A 22,999-nucleotide genomic window follows, 5' to 3' on the forward strand; every position below is an offset into this window, starting at 1 on the left:
ATGAGGAAAAACTAAGCCTAAGTACAAAAATTTTGTTAGAGGAAAGAAGACAAATAACTAACTTTTCGTAGCAATCAAAAGAGTGTCGACCTTAAAATGGAACTGGACAGGGCATATCGCGCGAAAGAAGGATGGCAGATGGACGAAACGTATTCTTGAGTGGAGACCCAGACAGAACGCCTTTCGAAGCACAGGACGACCACCATTGTTGTTCGATATAATATGTTTTGATATTATGTACGTTAGTTTGTATGTACGTTAAAACAGTTTTGCATTTTCGGGCTGTACCCATTAGGGTGCACCGAAAAAGGCAAAAAAAAAAATTTTTTTTGCGATGGAAACATAATACCTCACAAAAGTTGCCCAATCAACTGTTAAGTATTTTGGTAAAATTTTTTCAAAATTGGAAAATATCTTCTGTCCCCCAAGACAATTAGAAGTTTTGAAAAAAGGTGAACAGACGAAAAAAATTTTTATTTCGAAACGAAAATGTAATAGCTCACAAAAGTTGACTAACACACTATTTAGTATTTTAGTAAAATTGCGTTGAAATAAAAAAATATTTTCTGCCACCCACGGCAACTAAAAATTAGAAAAAATACATTAATATACGAATTTCTTTTGTAAGGGAAATGTAATACCTTATAGAACTTGAATAAATAAATTTGGTTTAAATTGGAAAATATATTCTGGTTTCACAAGGAAATTAAAAATTTTACTTAAGAAAAGTATACTAAAACATTCTTTTTATAACAAAATAGCCTAACTTATCCGTCTCCCTGACGTCACCTAAATTTTTTAATACTAAAATAAATATAAAGCAAAATACAAAATTAGGTATATAAATATTACAAAAAAAAATATGGTAAAAGCATTTTATTCGAAGATGTCTTCCGATTTAGCATTAAAGTGAGGCATAGATTGTCTGGAATCAATTCGAGTGTTTGCATCAAGCTTGACACATCGTTCTACACATTGTTTGTGGCAGTGATATTTTTCAATCTCAATGTTAAAAGGGTCTTAGTTAGGATTCCTAATAAAATCTCCTAGATTTTCACTCGAAAATGTAGAGAATATAGGTGGTTCTGTAAGGTGATATTCTTGTTAGTTAATTAACTCAAAGTAGTCTTCTTCTTCTTCTTCTTCTTGTAATAGGACTCTGTCCTGTTTCTTCTGTTACAGTCTTTGCTGCGATCCGGAGATCCAACTCTCGTACCATCGTTTTTTGGGTCTTCCTATGGGTCGCTTGGTGTTGGGCTTCTGTGTTTTCGCCCAATGCGCCATACGTTCAGGGTCCATCCGATCTACGTGGTCCCTCCACATGCGTCGTCGCGCTCTTGTCCATCTCACTACGTTCTGAACGCCTAGCTCTCTCAATGTGTCTTCGTTTCGTACTCTATCTCTGAGTGTGATACCTCTTATGGATCTTAGGGTTTTCATCTCTGTTGTTCTCATTATCTGTTTGGTCTTTGTTGTCTCGGCCCTTGTCTCAGCTGCGTATGTCAGTACGGGTCTAATACATGTCTTATAAATGCGGACTTTGCTTTCGGTGCACATATATTTATTCCGCCAGATTATATCCCTCAGGAAACCAGATATTCTCGCTGCTTTCATTGCCTGCTGTTTTGATTCTTGCCACAGATGCCTGTCGCTAGATATTTCCACACCTAAGTATCTGCAATCCATTACCTGTTCGATTATATGGTCGTCCACTACTAACTTACATCTAATTGGGTTCCTGGATATTACCATCGATTGGGTTTTCTCTTTGGATAGTGTCAGGTTATACTTTTCGGCGGTTATTTTGAATTTTTGTAGTAGGCGTTGTAGGTCATCTTCGTTCTCGGCTATTAACATTGCATCATTTGCGTAGCAAAGTATTTTCATGGTTCGGTTACCCAGGTATCCCTGATTCATTATGTTAACACTACCTATAACTTCATCCATTATTAAATTAAATAGGCATGGACTGAGGCTGTCCCCTTGTCTAATGCCTGCATTGATTTTGATTTCTTCCGTGAGCCCGTGTGTGGTTTTAATTCGTGTTTTGTTGGATCTATTGAGGTCTTTGATTATGTTTCTATACCTCTGACCTATGTTTTTCTTTTCAAGGATACTGAGCACGTCCTTTAATCGTACTCTGTCGAATGCTTGTTTCAGATCTACAAAGCATGTGAACATGGGCTTGTCGAATTCTATTGATTTGTCAACTAATTGCCGCATTATGAAAATAGCGTCTATTGTAGATCTGTTTGGGCGAAAACCCTGTTGTTCTTCCGATACACCGGCTTTCTTATATATTTTTCAAAGTAGTCGTTTGAATCAAAATTTTTATAGGAGAAAGTTTTAAGACCCTCACGTTTTTTGATTTGGTCACTGGCAAACTTCTTTTGATGTCCAAGGGGTAGATCATTTGAATGTCGCAAACATACCAGCCACTGAAGCGGTGTTTTAAGATGTTCTTCTAACAGCCGTATTACATCACCCTCAACGCCAGTATTTACGACTGTTTCGTCACATGCAATAGCTGGATTTGATACTTTCTGACATACCAGACAGCGGATACCCATATCCGAAATATTTGCACCCTGGCTCATGAACAAGTGTTATGTGTTCTTCCACGATCGATTGACCATAAAACTTGGTACTGTTTTTTACTTGAGCTAAAGTTTTGTCTTTGCGTCGGTAACTTTCTTCTTTTACCGTTGTTCTCTCTGATTATATTTGTTTTTGTTTTCCCTATCAATCAAGCTTATCACCATTTTTCTGGGACCTCTTTGATTTAATAGAAATTCGCGATCATCCCGAGGCACTTTTTGAGATTTGCTACAAAGACAATTAATCAGTGTGTCACATTTGCATGCTGCAAGATCGAAACATGTAGTTTTACTTTTGTTCTTAAAGCATTGAATTTTATTTTTGTAAAATTAACTGGTTTGTCTCTTCTTCAATGGTTCCATAAGTTTCATATATTTGTCATGATAGGCTTTTTAAAGCTGAATAATTCTTGCATGTTAAATTATTGGAACTAGAGCCCTTTTCCATATTTCCTCCAATTGAATTGCAACCTGTTCGGCAATGCCAGAAAATTCTGGCTCTTTCTTGCTGAGTTTTTTATCCTCTTGCAACTTCATCGCTTGTTTGTATTTCGGTAAAACATTTTCAGGTATATGTATTTGGTGGTTGCCCAAAAATGAGGCGGTCCACAGCACATCTTGATTTTATTCCCCATGGTCCTGGCTTATCTATTTTAAAAATCTTTAATTTGCAAACAACAATAACGACAAAGTAAGGCATCTCACCAAACATAAGTGAAAATTACGTGCACTGACTCACGAAGCGGGACATTTCAAAGGGGTTGGGGAGACTGAAAAAACAAATAAATCTTTAAATATCGTTTAAATTTGTAATTGACAACATTTTAAGTTTTCTTTAATTGATCTTAGATCGAGTTAGCACAAATTTAATTCCAAATAATATAAGTTGAAATTTCCATAAAAATCAGATATATTTAATAATATTCAAGGTCGTGGGGGGGGGGCAGAAAATTCGCTTAGAAAAAAAAATTTAAAATACTAATATGCTAAAAAATAACACTAGCAACTTTTTCACGCTACCTAGTACCCATCTTCTAAAATTCTGATTATGAACAACGTTCATTCTTTCTTTTTTAACGCTAAGGATTACTTTTGTTTCTATTATCCTATGGTCGTTGCCAGCAGGAAACTTGTTGAGCACTTTTACGTCTTTCATTATGTATTTTTTATCTGTAAGTATAAAGTCGATTTCGTTTTTGACGGTACCATCAGGGCTTATCCACGTCCATTTGTTTTGGGATTTCTTTTTAAAGAGAGAATTCATTTGAGACATGCCTTGTTGATATAAAGTTTAGAAAAATGTCGCCTTTTGCGTTTCTTATCCCGTAGCGGTGTTTTCCTAACGCGATCTCTGCTTGATCTTATATGAATCCGAGTTTTGCGTTGAAGTCGCCCATGAAAACAGTATAATGTGTTCGTGTTATTTGTTGTGCCACCGCTATATCCTCGTAGAATTTTTAAACTTCTTCATCTGTGTGTCCGGTTGTCGGAGAGTAGACCAGTATAACTTATAAACTGTAATGCTGGAGCCACAGTAACGTCTAATGCCGTTAATTAACGCGTTATTTGACTAACACCTTAGGTAGCGCGCTAATTTTTAATGCCATTATTAATGCCGTTAAACGTTAGGGGATAGATCGGGTGTCGGTTTCTTTCGACACTGCAAAGGAGTTACTCCGTGACTTATCGCGTTGTTGTGGCTACACTTGCACCGTTTCAACAAGTTCTAGCTTGCAGCGCAGCAGAGTAATTTGTTTTGTGAAGTAGGTTACATAGATACTATTCTACGAAAATGGAGTGGAGTAACGAGAAAATACTTGAATTTTTAACAGTGGTCGAAACAGAAACTTGTTTATAGGATCCCCGACAAAAATCACATAAAAATCGTGGTGTTGATGGTGACGCTTGGCGTCGAATTGTGCAATCATGATCTCTTCTAGCGACGGTAGAAGATTTGAAAAAAAACACACTTATGGAATACTATGGGACCCATTTAAACAAATATATAAAATCATTAAAATTTGGCATGGGAACGAATGAGGTATATAAAACAAGCTGGTTTGCATTTGATGTCATTACCGTGTTCTTTTTCTGTGCATTTTTATCAATTGCCATCTTCTTTTGAGTCTTAGTTTTTGCTTGATCCGTTTATAAAATAATAAATTCATAAAATAATAATTAGCGATCATAAAATATAACAGCATAACAGCTTCGACTTTCATCTTGAAATTATTGGATTAAAAAACGAGTTTTCTGCTGACTACGCGCTAAAATAAGTGTGGGCAGTCACTTTAACGCGCAGTTTATTCCATCATTTTTGGTGTGTTAACTAATACAATAATGGACGTTAGACGTTAACGTTACTGTGGACCCAGCATAACGAGAGTTGAGTTGTAATATCAATAGGACGACTCTCGTGCTGATGGTCTCAATTTCTTTATTTTGGGTATGTGTTTTTTATGTACAATGATTTCAATTTCACCGCTTGATAAATGTTCCTCTCCTCTGTAGTGAAACATGTGTCCTGATTTCAATAGTTTTTGTTCTTCTCCTCTCCTTCTGATTTCACCAAGTCCCATGATATCCCATTTTATTGTTTTTAATTCGTTTTCCAGTTCTGTTAGTATACGATCAGTAGACAGGGTTCTTATATTATAGGATGTTAGATGCAACATTCTCGTGCAGTTTGGTTGTCCTTGAATGGTGGCCTGCTCTATCTCGGGTATTCTTAGCACCCTCTGCTCTTATTATTTTCTGTCCGCTAACTTGGTCAGATATTTTTGAGCTTGCGGGTTCCGAGGGCCGCCTCTGGTTTGTGTTTTGCATGTTTACGGGACTTTAACCTTAAATCGTCACGCTGGCCAGACTTATATAGGGAAGGATTATAGGATTTGGGTAGGATAATACTGGGGTTTGGACCTGGTTTCCCCTAAGTAGGGAGTTGAGGAAAAATCAGGAGCTCACGTGGACAGAGACGCTACTCCCTGAAGTAAGTCTACCCTCTATCGGGATCATAGAGGGGTACCTACCCGCTACCGCCTTCGGTAGCAGGTAGAGAAATAAAAATTCATTAGAGAAACACAATATTTAAAAATAAAATTGATTTATTCATATTAGGTAAAAGTAAAAATTATACAGAACAAGCAAAAACGTTTGCACAATGGTATAAAAAGTTTATTGACAAACTAAAAAAGTCATCCAAAAGGATTCGCATAACGTTTTCGATCTAGATTACATCATCTTCAGTGCCTAGAACGAAATATTTCCACGTTAGAATGAATGCAAAAGTTAAAATTATTACTAGTTTAAGAAAAATGTGGATAATACTTATCGCACTCTCAGGAATATAAAGGCTCAACTCATAATTTGTGTTAACTGTGATTTTTAATGATATGGGCCTAAAATTCTCTACCTGTTAGCGTTGACAGAGGGAGAAAAAGAAAATGAATGGTTCGGTAAATATATTTATGCCTCTCTCTCACTGTCCCCGGCCACCTCTAGTTTTTATTGCTACAAGGAAGCAATCAGTAACATGTCTTTCTATGACGAAAATCCAGTTTATAGTGTGTTTTAACATTTTGTATTATATAGAATTGTTTTTAGTTGAGCCGTTATATTATGCAAAATATAATAAATAAATGGGTCTAATTCATAATAGATCGCTATTTTGCATAAAAAGTGACGGAGCATTTATAATATTATTATAAGGGATCAAACTTAAACAGTTCCTTATTTCTGTTATGTTTTTTGTACTATATGGGACTAACTTGAAAGTATTTTTTTCATTTACATGTAATTAATAGAATTTATTTATATTCATTTTTTTCTCATTGCTATTTATAGTACAATTATCAAATAACAAATCTGTAAAATTTCACATTTATAACTTAAAAAATAAGCATGTTATTTAAAAAAATAGCTGTAATTGTGGAAACCAGAATCTTTAAACGCAATTTCCCAAAAATCTACTTTTTTGAATTGTGCCTCTATATTACTGAGGGTGCGTTATTTTCTGCTTAGTAGATGAAACTAGTAACCTTATAAAATTGGTGACATCGAGAAATATGATTTACATGTTGAAAATCTGATGTTAGTAGCGACTTTAAGTCGATGTTAAAAGATAAATTTAGTGCTCAAAGGGCAATACAATTCACTGTTCGATAAGAATGTGTGGTTCTTGCCAGTTGAGTAGACACTAGGGTGGTGCGAAAAAAGTCAAGTTGATAATTCCGCGTCGCTATAGTACGGAAAAGTTGCGATTGGTAATTATAAGAAAAACAAAACAAAAATTATTCAAATCAGACTTTATCTTCCGATCCCGCAACGGACCTAAAGATTATGAAAAAAATGGAATTTTACTTTTTTCAAAAATTGTTATTGACCTTCCTTGTATGGTATGTTTAACAGTAAACACTGTACCACTATAAACATCCTGGATTAACCGATAATAGTATAAAAGGCCCGGTTTCAGGTAAAATTTATTTCAGGCTTTATTATGGGAGTACCGTCTAGTCAGTGTTAATTGCAAAAGACCAACTCTGTCTACCTCCATGGCTTATCGCTCCGGGTGGGTCTTAACAATGGGCCAGGTCAGATAAATTTAATAATATTTACGACCGCACTAATTGAACTCAACCATTTACTGTCGAAAAAACCATACATTCTACTTATCGCTATAGTAAAATTTATTTACAGTTTGCATGTTTAAGTAATAAAAAAATAGTTTTGTGCATTTAGCGAATATCTTCCGATCCCGCAAGGTCAATCAAAATCTATAAAAATTTGAAATTTTTGATGATTTTGATAAATTAAAAAATATTTAGTTATCTCATTTTCCTGTTACAACATGAAGTTCTTCGCTTGTTTAGATATTGTATGACAATATTTAAACAACCCAGAACTCAAAACGAGGGGGTGGTTGCACTTCTAGCTCCACACGCACCCCCTTCTCTCCAAAGAACCAATGACTGTGTGTTTTACATTATTTGCATATATACATTTCTTTTTCATATATTTGTGTCCAGCTTTTACACGCCAACTTTGTATTGTGATTTTTTGGTAAAATCTGGAAGGACGAGCCTTGATTTACGTGTTGCCCTGAATGAATCCATCTCTTGAGTGGGGCCCGCATACATTAGCATTAGACGATGCTTCCGTGGCCTACTTTAGGCACCGCTCGTCAGCTTGCCTGTAGCAGGGATAGTTTTGTACATTCCATTCTGGCATATCGCCCGATGTAACGCAAGAAGGTATATCTTAATTTGAAACTCTTCAAGAAAGTGGTGAAAAAGATTGTTTTACAACATTCCAGTCTATTATTTTAGTTTAGCCCTGTGCTTCAAAATTTCAAGTTGTAGGGTAAAAGCAAACACAATTAGAGAGCTAGGGCTAAGGAGAGTGTTAAAAGCAGGACAGACTAAAGCTAATGGCAAAAGTATTAGAAATTTCATCCCTTTAAATTTTCAAGCACAGGACTACATTGAAATAGTAGATTGGAATGTTACAAATCTTCTCGACTAGTTCTTTGAAGAGTTTCAAATGAAGATATAAGTTTCTGCATTGCATTAGGCGACATGCCAGAAAGGAATGTACAAAACTATCCCTGCCTACCACACGCAAGCTGTCGAACTGTGCGTAAAGTTGGTCACGGAAGCATCGTATAATCTCTAATGTTAGTGAGCCCCAATAGAGAGATGGATTCATTCAGGACAATACTTAAATCAAGGCCCATGCTGCCAGATTTTACCAAGAAATCACAAGACAAAGTTGGCGTTTAAAAGCTGGACACAAGAAAATTTATATATACAAATAATGTAAAAAACACACCTTCATGGGTTACTTTGGAGAGAAGGGTACGTATGGAGCTAGAAGTGCAACCATCCCCTCGTTTTGAGTTCTCGGTTGTTCAAATATTGTCATACAATATCTTAACAAGCGAGGAACTTCACATTGTAACAGGAAAATGAGATAACTAAATATTTTTTAATTTATCAAAATCATCAAAAGTTTCAAATTTTTATAGATTTTGATTGACGTTGCGATTGACACTCAACCATTCAAACTGTAAATAAATTTTACTATATCGATAAATAAAACGTACACGGAGGATCAATAAAAAATTTTGAAAAAAAGGTAAAATTTCATTTTTTTTTTTAATCTTTAGGTCCGCTGCGGGATCGGAAGATAAAGTCTGATTTGAATAATTCTTTTTTATTTTTCTTGTAATTACCAATCGCAACTTTTCCGAACTATAGCGATGCGGAATTATCAACTTGACTTTTTTCACATCACCCTAGTATACACAGACCAACAAGAGTATAGGAGATGACAATCTATTTATCAGACAGAAGTGACATGACACGACAGGTAGTCAATTTTTGGTTATGAATTTAAAAATAGTGTAGTTTATGAATTTAAATTATTAGTTAAGCTGAATGGATGTTAAAACTGTATTAAAATGGAATTTAAATTATAATAAATTAGATTCCATTGTAACAGTCTAAAAGGCAACTCTCTGTTACAGAAAGAACTGTTATTGTTTTTATGTTAATAAAAGTGTTATTCATAGTAAAGTCAATGACGTCATTGATGACAGTTTAAAAAAGAAGACGAAAGTTTAATTTAGTAAAAAATAAAAAGAGAAATGAAAAATACTTCATTTCTTCATTACTTCAATACTTCATTTCAAAAATACTTCATTTCTCTTTTTATTTCTTACTAAATTAAACTTTCCTCTTCTTTTTTAAACTGTAATCAATGCCATCATTGACTTTACTATGAATAACACTTTTATTAACATAAAAATAATAACAGTTCTTTCTGTAACAGAGAATTACCTTTTAGACTTTTAAAATAGAATCTAATTTAATATAATTTAAATTCCACTTTAATACAGTTTTAACATCCATTCTGCTTAACTAATAATTTAAATTCATAAACTACACTATTTTTAAATTCATAACCAAAAATGGACTACCTGTCTTGTCATGTCACTTCTGTCTGATAAATAGATTGCCATCTCCTATACTCTTGTTGGTCTGTGTCCATTGAAGTGGCAAGAACCACTCGTTCTTATCGAGCAGTGAGTCAGGTTGCCCTTTGAGCACTAAATTTATCTTTTAACATCGACTTAGAGTCGCTACTAACATCAGATTTTCAACATGTAAATCATATTTCTTGATATCACCTATTTTATAAGTTTGCTAGTTTCATCTACTAAGTACAACGTAAGTATTATTCACATTTTTCTTTAACTAGTTATAATTTTAACCTTTAGAATTTTTATTCTAACGTGGAATACTTCGTTCTAGGCACTGAAGATGATCTGATCTAGATCGAAAACGTTCTGCGAATCCTTTTGGATGACTTTTTCATAGTTTTTAAAAAATTATTTTCTCTTGACCTCACAATTAATTTCTTTAATTTTGTCAAAAAGGACTCTATATGTGACGTCACACTGTACGGAACATAGTTGTTGAACCGTTCCTTGTCATTTAATTCGTGTTCCGTGAGAGTTTGACGTTTTCCTCGCTGACTGAGAGAGGAATGAGAGACACTTGGCCGGTGGCTGCGAGGTTGACAGGTTGGTGTTGGTAGTTAGTACCATAAAATGGCGGTTAATTTCTTCAAAATTAATTTTTATTTCAACTAAGTTAAATTATAGTGAAAAGTTACCACCACTTGTTTCCTGGAGTACGGGTTTCCTGGAGTTAGGATGGGAGTACCATCAGTGGAAGAGGAATAAAAAAAAATTAACGGCCATTTGGAAGAAAGCTAACCCTCATGTGAAGTCGTACCCACTTTGACCACCTAGGAAAGCCACCTTGACCTTATTGCAGCCACCGCCAAGTCAATCTGGGAGAATGTCATTGGGAGCAAGCTTTGGGGAGCATTCCAGCTCAATTTTCGTCTTCGCACCTGGATCTACAGGAGGCCTAATTTGGCGCCATCCTGGTGCTCATTTTGGGATACAGTAGCAGACTTTTTAGGAATCATTGGGATTCGTTTGGGAACAATTAGTGTGGTGCCTTTAAGTAACTATGGTTTTTATATTTCAGACATTTATTTGATAAATTATGTTTATTAATTGCCTTTTTCAGATTTACCGTACCTTTGTTTTTATTTGAAATATTTGTATATTATTTTATTTGGTTCCCAAACTATTGTAAGTTATCTATGGTACGTTACATTGTGCACAAGGTAAGAAGCCTAGAAAATTTGGTTTTTATACTTTATTATTGGTTTGATATTTATTTTGTAATATTACTTGCTTGTTCCCCAAATATTTCATTTATTCGCTTTATTTCGTTTGTTCGGTTAATTTGTCGTTACTTTATTTCATTGCATTTGCTCGGTTAATTTAGGTCATCGTTTCGGTATTTATCTTAACTTGATTACTATAACTTTTAGTCATTTGTATATTTAACTTTATTTATTCATTATGGTAGTTTCTCTTAGTGAGGCTTGGGCCTATTTATTTGTAGTATTTTCATCTTTGTCAGTTTCAATTTAGGGGTACGTAGCAGGCGTACTATAACCATTTGGTAGACGACTCATGTGAGTTGTACCCTACATGTAAGTAAGAGGTACTTATGTAATTTTGTAACAGTTATGTAATAATTTTGAGATAACATTATTGTAGTTATCTCAAATATACCTTTGTATAACTTTTGTCATGTTAGAGTCACAATATATGCTTTGTCTAACTCAGAGATTGTTAAAAATCTGGTAGTTATTTTTAATAAATATCTATTTATTTTATATATCACTTATTTTATTTTTCTTTATGTTCATTATTACAGGTTTAATATATTTAATATTCGAGAGCAGTGTAAGATACCTGGGAGAATGATCGAAGATCATTTTCATGGCGCCCATGGTTTGTTAGTTTTATTTATTTTGTTCGCCTTTAGCAATTATTCATCTTATTATTGCACCTTTTAGTCATCCTCACTATCTACTTTGAGCTACTGTTCTTCGACAGGCATGCAAACGAGCCGTCATCCTTGAGTGTCAAGTTGTTCTCTTGCATCTCTTGCTAGCCAATTCTATTCAATTTGCCTCTGTCTCTTCATATTTCTACTGCTATCCCTATTTTAATGTCTCTTTTCACTTCTACTTCTAATCCTCCTTTCTTCAGTACTACTGCAAAGTAGCATTTTCTCTACTTCGGCTTCAATGGAGAAGCCCCTTCATTTTTATTTTCATAATAGCCACAACTATTTAGTTATCTAGTTCTCTTTTTCTTACTTCTGTTGGAGTTTATCACTCTCTTTACTTTCACTCCAACAGAAGTTTTCTATCTTTTGTTACAATAGTTTTTCAATAAACTTTTTATACCATTGTACAAACGAAGTTTTTACTTGTTCTGTATGATTTTTAATCCTGGTATACAGCCAGCTACTGGGATTTTCCCATTGATTTTGTAAAAGTAAAAATTCTGAAAAAACGCGTTTGTTATACGCTTACATTTTTCATCAGAGCACATTCGCTATTTGTCCTTACAAAATAATTCGTAACCAGACCACTTACGTCTAAACTTCCTCAATTAATCGTCGTAATTCGCTGCCATATACGCATACCAAATACAAAAAACTAATTTCCTTAAACATAATTCAGGGAAAGTTGCGTAAAAATCTCGCAACTGTAACCACAGCTCGCGGCATCACCATAGCGAACGTCCTTGTTGAAAATGTGGAGTCGCTGAACTGTATCGAATAGTTTTTTTTGTTACTGTATATGTGCACCTTCAAGGCCGTTATGAACAATGAAATTTTTGGGTCAAGTAGTCGGATTAGTAACGAGTCATCGGTTGATGTCATTTTGTTTTTTTTTTGTTTAATCACATTACATATTTTTTATATCAATTTTTATATTCGCATAGTAGTATTTATAGTCTTAATATTAATGATACTGTTTTTTTAACACAAATAAATACTTAAGATTACAGGTGTGGTGGGACATGCAAACAAGAGTGATGAATTTAACCGACTTATCGATGTAATTCGTGATAGACCTAAAATTATGAAAGCAGTGATGTTCAAATCTTCAGAAAGAATTTTGTCGACAAACATTATATTATAGTAGAGTGGTGAGAAAAAAGCCAAGTTGATAATTCCGTGTCGCTATAGTCCGGAAAAGCTGCGATTGGTAATTACACGAAAAACGATAAAAACAATATTCAAATGGGACTTTATCTTCCGATCCCGCAGCGGACCTAAAAATTATGAAAAAAATTAAACATTACCTTTTTTTTTAATTTTTTATTTATCTTCCGTGTACGTTTTATTTATTGCTAAATTAAAATTTATTTACAGTTTGCATGGTTGTGTAATAAAAATATAGTTTTAGGTACATATTTAACGAATATCTTCCGATCCCGCAACGCAAGGTCAATCAAAATCTATAAAAATTTGAAACTTTTGATGATTTTGATAAATTAAAAAGCATTTAGTTATCTCATTTTTCTGTTACATTGTGAAGCTCTTCGCTTGTTTAGATATTGTATGACAATATTTAAACAACCCAGAATAGGGATGGGAAAAACCTACCGGCTATAACCTAAATAATCGGTTTTTTTGGTTGTTTTATTGTCCCGGTTATAACCAGTTTTTTTATTTTTAACGTAATAACCGGTGAAAAACCGAGTAAGTTACCTCTGGAAAAAATAATCAGTTCAGAGAGAAAATGAGGAAGTTTTTTTTATATATTACTAGCTGACCCGGTGAACTTCGTTGCACCTTAGATAATGTGTCATAATTAGATAATGTGTCATAATTTTAATTCTAGATCAATTGGTCGAACGCAATTGCTAGAGATCAATAACTCAAAATCAACTGCTCGATATAAAAATTTATCGAAATACAAATTGCTCGAATAAAAAGAAAATTATATGTCCAAATATTTATTTACAATAATGCAAAATTTCTAGGTATATAAGAAAGGTACATTTAATAGGACAAATTATGTGATATTCCACGTATATAATCACAGATATTAATTTGTGGTTCATAATAATTGTTTATTAAACGCAATAACCTATCAACACTATCTCTATATCTTCTATGACCATTTTGAGGTTGTTTGCCACTTATGTATACTCTTTCTCAGAGGCATCTTTCAGTGCATCACAGTTTTTCGATTTCTTTCTAACGCATTAAGTTGGAAGTGACAGAAAAAAATGTACGTCCGTGATCACAGTTTTTTATGTAACATGTATTCTAGTTGTTGATAGATGGCGCTATAATCTAACAAAAAATGATTTACGAATTATATATACGACTATAATCTGTACAAATTATAAGACTGTACAAATCAAAGAAAATACCATTTTATAAATGCAATAAACACAATTGATTTGTTTTTATACCAAATTACAAATTAAAGGGTTAAACTGCAATACCCTTTTCATATTTGACTGATTACGATTCTGACAACGGTCACATTTAACTTAAATGTCAGATTATAGTAAATGTTATAAATGTGTATTATCACAGATTTACCTTTTTTGCGGTCACTTGTGAGATACTGAAAAATGCCTCTGTGAAGGACCATACTGTTCAATTTTCAGTTCATTTAAACTTTGTTCTTGTTCTAGAGCGGACATAAATTTCCGCCGTTATTTTTCTTTAATTTCCAAAGCTCAAACATAATATTTTAGATTTATAATAAAGTTTTTTTCAGCATAAATTAATATAAAATTATATACTAGTGGAGTCAATGAAGGTTTTCACCTCCGATTTCATTGAACCTCCATCGATTTTCATGAAAATTGGTAAGTATGTAGAGGATACCTCAATAAACAAAGGTGACATGGTGCCAACTTGCGTTTTTACCCTGGGGGGGGGGATGCCACCCCTTCTCGGGGGTGGAAATTATTTTATTAAAACTAATACCACTAATCGATAGAGGGACAAATTATAAGTAAAATTTGTTATATAAAGTTATTTCAATAAATCAATAGTTTTTGAGTTATTAAAGATCAAAAGTTTTGATTTTTCCTGAAAAAAATCCATGTTTTAAAGCAGTTTTTCATAAATAACACAAAAACCATAAGTTTCTTCAAAAAAGTTGTTATTACCAAAATCGAAGATAATATAAAAATAAATAAGCTCCTTATTCGAAAAATCCTTTATTACATATACAAAGTGAGTTATATGCAATTGAATGTATATTTTTTTTCCGCGAGTACTCGAATCTTAGTATTCAAGCTTAAATAACAGAAAAACGATGCACTTTGTTAAATATAGGTATTAAACATTTTAATAAAGTACTTAAAGGTTATTATCAGAAAGCTATATAAGAAGTCGATAGCATCAAAATTAAGCAAGTTATGATGGAAATAAGAGGACCCTTTCAGATTTTTTAGGGAAGAATGAAAAATGAAACATACGTCATTTCCACAAAAATTAAAATTTATAGTAACCCATTTAAAACTTTATTTATTTTAACATGAGTAATAACTTCAACAATTTTGACCGGTTTAGAATGCATATTTTTGAAAAAAAAATACGATTAAAAAAAATTAGAATTTTTCAAATTTTCGTGAATTTCATTTTCTTTTGATAATAACTCCAAAAATACTCGATATACTTAAAAAATGGTAGAGAACAAAATTTTAGTTTTAACTTTATTTAAGTAAATTCTTTTTTTAATATTCTTTTACGACAAAAAATAACCGAGATAGAAACATTTAAAACCTAAATTTTACTGCGAGAACCATGTAACCGGGGCCCTTTCACCTTGTATTTAAAAAAAATAAAGGATTTAGAAAATTATGTTTAATACAATGTTATAGAACTTTTACTTAGCTTTGTAATGGTTTTTGGATAAATCTCATATTTCAAAATTTAACGGAGTTATTTTAAAAAAACCAATAACATTTTCTTTGAAAAAATTTTATAGCGGAGATTTTGTATGTATACAGGTTGTGGGAAGTCCAATTAGTCGTTTGTTGTAGTAGATACGAAAAAAGTTTATTTAGGTGAGATTGGGGCATAGATAATATCAGAATTTAAATACATTTCCAAATATACAGGGCCACCCATATTGACAGGGTGAAACAAAATTTTCTTTTGTTTAATGGAACACCCTGTATATTTTTACATTTTTGGATTCTCCTCTATGTTTTATTTCTTAAAATATCAGGTTTTGTGATGTTGTACGAAGTAGTTGAAAAGATAATTACGTTTTTAATTTCAAATTTCATAGCAATATTCACCCCCTGTATAATTGTAGTGATTTGACATCAGAAAATCAATTTATGTTCAAGTGATTTTTAATATAATCTATTATTGTTAAAAATTATTAATCTAGCAAAACATTTAATTTTAGCTAATACAGGGTTGGTCGAAACTGAATGAGTGTTTTCTCAAAGTTTGAGAGTATGAGTTTTCTCAAACGGAGCAGCCTATAATGCCTGTAATGAGCATTGTAATGAAATGCTATTGTATGGCACTTTATTACTTCCCACCCTGCCAGTGAGAACTGAATTTATTTTTGAAATCCCTAACTTTATGTCTTTAATTATTTTAAATATTGTAAACGATTAAAAAACAATCAAATTAAATTGAAATGAATAACCAGTGTATTTCCACATTTACTTCATATTTAACGCAGCCTGTACCATAACATTGCAAAGATTATTATTCCTGTATAGCAACGATATACCATGAATGTGAATTCATACTTGAGAAATGTCCTATATCCAGTCTCACAAAAAAAGGGATTCCTCAAACATAATATATATGAAGACAAAATCAGCCAAAGTGATTTGCGATATCTAATTAAAGGCCCTACCAAGTTGGTTTTGTTGAATATAGCATGGAAGCACGACGATACTTTAGTGATAAGCGTATTTTTCGTAGTAGCTATAGTATGTTGTTTTATATTATGTATTACCTATATTAAATTAGTTTTATTATGTTTCGTTTATCTAAAAAAATATGTAAAACAAACAAAAATTCTGTTTTTCTTGTAGTTGTTTTTTCGTATAGATATTGTTTTATATTGTAGTAAATTGAATTTAGTTTTAGTACGTTCCGTTTGTTTGTAGAATTATATTTAATTAGATTTGCTTTAATTACTAAAATAAATAAATTTTCAATTATATTTTATATATTTGTGGAAAAGGAAACCTAGCATTAGCGGCCACATTTCTATAACGGCCAATTGTTTTCTATTTTTAGTGGCCGTTATTGTCAGGTTTTACTGTACCAATGATATTTTATTAAATTATAAAATATTATTAAATAAAAAATTTATAAACTTGATAAAAGAAAGTTTGCTTAGAATTTACTCCTCTATCTAATTATGGGGTTATTTTTAATAAAATAGTGTTCACACATGACAAGGGGTAACGTCCACCCCCAGGATAAAAACGCAAGTTGGTACCACATCATTTTTGTTTCTTGACGTATCCTCTAACTACTTACCAATTTTCATGAAAATTGATGGAGGTTCAACGAAATCAGGGGTGAAAACCTTCAATGACTGCCTTTTTGGAAATATAAAAGATTAATTTTTTTCGTGATTGTCGATTTGCTAATTTTCTGATTTGTGGTTGCTATAAGATTTAAAAAATTAATAAAAATTATAAATCATGCACATAAATGTAAAAAAATATTTATTTTACTTAATTAAACGAGATTGCTTGAGCCAGAATGCTGAAATCTGCATTTTTATCATTAAAAAAAAAGGTGGATTTCACCCCTAAAATGCAGAAAGCGCAACTTGGTGCCATATGACTTTTGTTTTTTGAAGTATCCTCTAACTAATCAACAATTTTCATGAAAATCGATGAAGGTTCAAAGAAATCGTGGGTGAAAACATTCAGTGACTACACTTTCAGAAATATAGAAGAATAAGCTTTTCGTGATTTTCTACTTGTTAATTTTCGGATTTTTTGTTGCTATAAGGTTTGAAAAATTAAAAAAAAAATGTAATTCATGCACATAAATATAAAAAAAATATTTATTTTTCTTAATTAAACGAGAGTACTTGCGCCATAATGCGGAAATCTGCATTTTTTACAATTTAAAAAGTAGGGGTGTATTACACCCCTAAAATGCAAAAGCGCAAGTTAATGCTATATATCTTTTATTGCTTGAGATATCCTCTAACTACTTACCGATTTTCATGAAAATCGATGAAGGTTCAACAAAATAGGAAGTGAAAACTTACAGTGACTGCACTTTCAGAAATCTAAAAAATAATTTTTAAAAAAGGGGTGTATTTCACCCCTAAAATGCAAAGAGCGCAAGTTTGCACTATCTCACCTTTGTTCATTGAGGTATCCTTTAATCCAATTTTTATGAAAATCGATGGAGGTTCAACGAAATCTGAGGTAATAACTCATATCCACCTTCATTGACTCCACTAATACGTGGAGTATCATATAATTTGTCCTATTATACTATCTTTCTTATGTCTATATTTTGTACTATTGTCAATAAATATTTTGGATATACAATTTTCTTTTTTATTCGAGCAATTGACTTCGAGTAAATGTGGCCTTTCGGCAGTTGCTTTTCTCTGGAATAATTGTATAAACTCTAAAAAACGTAGGTGTTCTACAAAATGTTTTATAAAAAAATTTTTTGATTAACAATAGCCTTTGATTTTATGCTTCTGTATTTTGGTAAAATTTTAAAAGCATTAAAAAGAGTAAACTGACGGACGGATCTAGTAAGACAGAGAGCGAAGTGTTCTTGCGGCAGTTTTTTGCGAAAAATTTGATTATTATAGCAGAGATACACGCCTTCACCAAAAGCATCCGCAATCTGATTATACCAGATATGCGCCTCTGCCAAAATTTTGATTATTATACCAGAGACATGGTCCTTCGGCAAAATTTTGAAATATTTTTTGTACATTAAAAATAGTAATCGTAAAGTTAAAAACTTCATATTTTCACGGATTTTAGTACAATTTTCGCTCGTTCTTTTCGTGTGCTTAATGTCGTCTCTCGTGCTCTCGTGTTGTCCTACGGCCTCGTTTTGTTATCTCGGAAACTAATTGAGATAGAGAGACGATTTATATACCGTTGGATGGCGGATAGCAAGGAGTCTAACTGCCAAATTTCATGAAAATCGGTCAAGTCGTTTCGGAGGAGTACGGTAACAAATCCTGCGAAAGAGAATTTTATATATATAGTGATGTTAAATATTTAAATGGCTATTAAAAAATAACGGTTGAAGATAAAAAAGTGAAAATTTAGGATTGTATGTATATTTTGGTTCTACATGATATAAAATTAAGAAAAAAGAGTTTGTCCAAAAAAAATTAAAAAAATTTCGGGGTCAAGCCCCCTTTTCACTTAGGTTGACCGTACCACTTTAGAAACCATCCCGAGTTCATGAAAAACAACTTTGATTAAGGTCATCATACGATCAAATGCATAGTTTGCGAGTCTATAAGGTACATACATACATACATACATACATACATACATACACACAAACATTCATTTTTATTTATATAGATGGGGTCCATATACATATATTAATCCACCCTCATATAGGTATTTACACACAAACCTCTATAAGCTGATATAAGGGCATTTATAAGCTAGACAGCTAGCATATACATATTATTTTTCAATCCTAGTATTGGCTGGAAGATAAACACGGATTAGATCGATAGTATAGATCGACTGTCTTTTTATCAGTGTGCCAAAATTGTGGAATATTGTAAATATAGAGTAAAAAGCTCATGATAATTAGAAAGAAAAAGATAACAGAAGGTCAATTCTGCATCAACCAAACCCTAGTAGAAAACGTGATAAACTACAACTATGACGGTACCGTAACGAATGAAGACTGGACAAACAACCAGGATATAAGAGCTCTCATCAGAAAACGTAGGTCCACAACCTCGCTCTCGATATAAAAGAATGAGACGATATTACGTCTTTTCTGTCCTTTTTTACGGTGTTGAATCGTTGATCTTGAACGAAGATATGTGCAAAATATTGAAAGCATTTGAGATGTTACTTGATCGCAAAATACAAGAATAACCGAGACCACAATCAAATCTAGAAAGCTACAATAGTTCAAACACATTATGAGAAATGAATCCAAATATGCCCTGCTAATAGTCATACTGAACGTTTTATATAATATGATATTAGACAAGGCGGAAACGGCGGGTTCGTTGGGAAAAATATTCCCATGAGATATTTTTGCATAATCACATTCGTGAGACATCCCAGAATAAGGTTCAAGAAGTCGCCCACGAGAAAAGTGGGCCAATTTTTTTTTAACAATTTTTTTTAATCAAATTGCAAAAATCAATATTTTGGCCCGGGCTAATTTTTTTTAGGTGTTTTGGACCATTCTGGACAAAAAAGGTCTCTTATAATTTTTCTCTAAAGTTGATCTTTTTCGAGTTATAAGCAAGTTAAAATTTGAAAAACGCGAAAATGGCAATTTTTAAGGCTTAATAACTCGGTCAAAAATTATTATATTGAAAGTCAGAAAGTGACTAAATAAAATTTAAAGCCCCCCTACATGATCTTGAAGAAATTTGTGTCATTAATTTACTACTAAGCTGTTGTTTTTAATTAATAACAATGAGTGGTTTTATCGTATTGACGCTGCTGTAAATGTGAGTGCGAGTAAGATGCACAATTGGACTGCTGGAATAGCTTCTCTCTCGCACTCAGCATTTACAGCAGCCGCACACATGCATGGAGCTTATTATTATTACTTAAAAATAACAGCTTAGTAATAAAATAATGACAAAAATTTCTTCAGGATCTTGTAGGGGGGGCTTCAAACTTTGATTTAGTCATATATTGACTTTCATAATAATAACTTTTAACCGAGTTATTAAGCCTTGAAAATCGCCATTTTTCGTTTTTTTCAATTTTAAATTGCTTATAAGTCGAAAACTATCAACTTTAGAGAAAAATTATAAGAGACCTTTTTTGTCCAGAATGGTCCAAAAAATTAAAAAAAAATTGTTCGGGCCAAAAATATTGATTCTTGCAATTAGATTAAAAAAAATTTTAAAAAAAAAATTGGCCCACTTTTCACTTGGGCGACTTCTTGAACCTTATTCTGGGATGTCTCACGAATGTGATTGTGCAAGAAAATCTCATGGGAATATTTTTCCCTTCGAACCCGCCGTTTTCGCCTTGTCTATATATTATTTTAATAGTATTGATATAGATACTATTAATACCGATTCGAATGAAGTATCTTAAACTAAAGTGCAATGTAAACGTAACTTTGTAACCTAATGGTTATTGACTATTGATTAAAAAAACCGAACACCGGTTTTTGGAATAACCGTTTCTTTTTATCGGTTATAACCGCCAGGTTAAACCGCATAACGGGGTTTTGTAAATAACGGCCATCCCTAACCCAGAAGTCACAACGAGGAGGTGATTGCACTTCTAGCTCCACGTGCACGCTTCTCTCCAACCAACCAGTGAGTGTATGTTTTTTACATTATTTACATAATATGCACATTTCTTTTTCATCGGTTTGTGTCCAGCTTTTAAACGCCAACTTTGTATTGTGATTTGTTGGTAAAATCTGACAGCATGGACCTTGATTTAAGTGTTGTCCTGATGAATTCATTTTTTGATTGGGGCCCACATATTAGCATTAGACGATGCTTCTGTGAACAACTTTAGGCACCGCTCGTCAGCTTGCGTGTGGCAGGGATATTTTTGTACATTCCAGTCTGGCATGTGGCCCGATGTAATGCAAGAAGTTATAATATGTATGTTTATTTGAAACTGTTTGAGGAAGTGGTGGAGAAGAAAGTTTTGCAACATTTCAGTATATTATTTTAGTTTAGTCCTGTGCTTTAAAATTTCAAGTGGTTGCGAGAAAGGAAACACATTAGAGAGTTAGGGCTAGGAGAGTGTTGAAATCCGGACAGACTAAAGCCAAGAGCACAAGTATAAGAAATTTCGTTCCTCCTACCCTAAATTTTCAAGCACAGGACTACACTGAAATAATAGACTGGAATGTTGGAAAACTATCTTCTCCACCAGTTGTTCGAAGAATTTCAAATGAAGATTTAAGTTCCTGCATTACATTAGGCAATATGCTAGAAGGAATGTACAAAACTATCCTTGCCACGCGCAAACTGTCGAGCGGTGCGTAAAGTTGGTCACGGAAGCATTTTCTAAAGGGACATGTATGTGGGCCTAGGGACATGTATGTGAGCCCCAAGAAAGAGATGGATTAATCAGGGCAACACTTAAGTCAAGGTCAAGGCTGTCAGATTTTACCACCAAATCACAATACAAAGTTGGCGTTTAAAAGCTGGACACAAACCGATGAAAAAGATATATACATATGTAAATAATGTAAAAAACATACACTCGTTGGTTGGTTGGAGAGAAGCATGCGTAAACTGTAAATAAATTTTAATATAGCGATAATCGAGGGTTCGAACGAAAACCCGATAACTAACAAGACCATTGTTTAGAGATAATCGCGATTAAAGATTTTAGTAAGTTTGAAGAAGATTTAAAATCGTCATAGGAAGTTTTATCAAACATTTGTTATAGCCAAATGGTAGAGAATTTAATATTTAGTTAGAATAATTTATTTTCAGTTTGATTTATAAAAACGCATTTACAAAAAAGAATAAAACGTGTTATTTATAGGGTTTTACCTCGTTGATTGAGTATAACATTCGATTTTATTGGTTTTTATTTTTTATGTTTTTAATTATAAAATAAAATTTAACTGTATATTATTCAACCAAAAAAAAAATTAAACTACATTCTTTTTAGAAAATTAAAAGGTAAAATGTCTTCTTCTTCCGATTCTTCTCCCATTATTACGTCTGTAATTCGATCTACAATATTATTACAGGTTTTTAAATTTGTTATCCAAGCATACACCTCTTCTGGAATAATATTTTCTTGGAACATCTTCATCAAATCCGTTTTCTTTACTTTCACTTATTGGAAGGGTACTTTTATATAACTTTGGTAAATTGCCCATTGTTTGCACAAATTTGTTTGTGCTTTTTAGGGCGTGGAGTAGGAGTTTTTTTAATTCAATCTAATATCGTCTGATATTTTTACTAACTGGTTACAGTTTCCGCGATTGTCTTCATTAGAATATCATCCAGTAGAATCACTGTTAGCTACAACATTCATTATTATCATCTGAAGATATACACAGCGTTTTTGTAAAAAAACCTTTAGCACACTGGAATTTATTGATGGTTAGCTAGTGGAAAGAAACATTTCTTACTAAATGGTCGTTTCTTTCTTTGAGAAGTTTTAGGGACAAGTCTAGGCCTAATTAGTTTCATAGTTGTATTGTACAAAATCAAATTTTTTCTAGACTAGACTACTACTACTGGACTCCAGTAATTTCTAGAGTTTGTGTCTGTCGTCGTAAGACATCTTTTCAGAACACTTAAATTTA

Source organism: Diabrotica virgifera, chromosome 8, assembly GCF_917563875.1.
Source record: "Diabrotica virgifera virgifera chromosome 8, PGI_DIABVI_V3a".
Classification (NCBI taxonomy): domain Eukaryota; kingdom Metazoa; phylum Arthropoda; class Insecta; order Coleoptera; family Chrysomelidae; genus Diabrotica; species Diabrotica virgifera.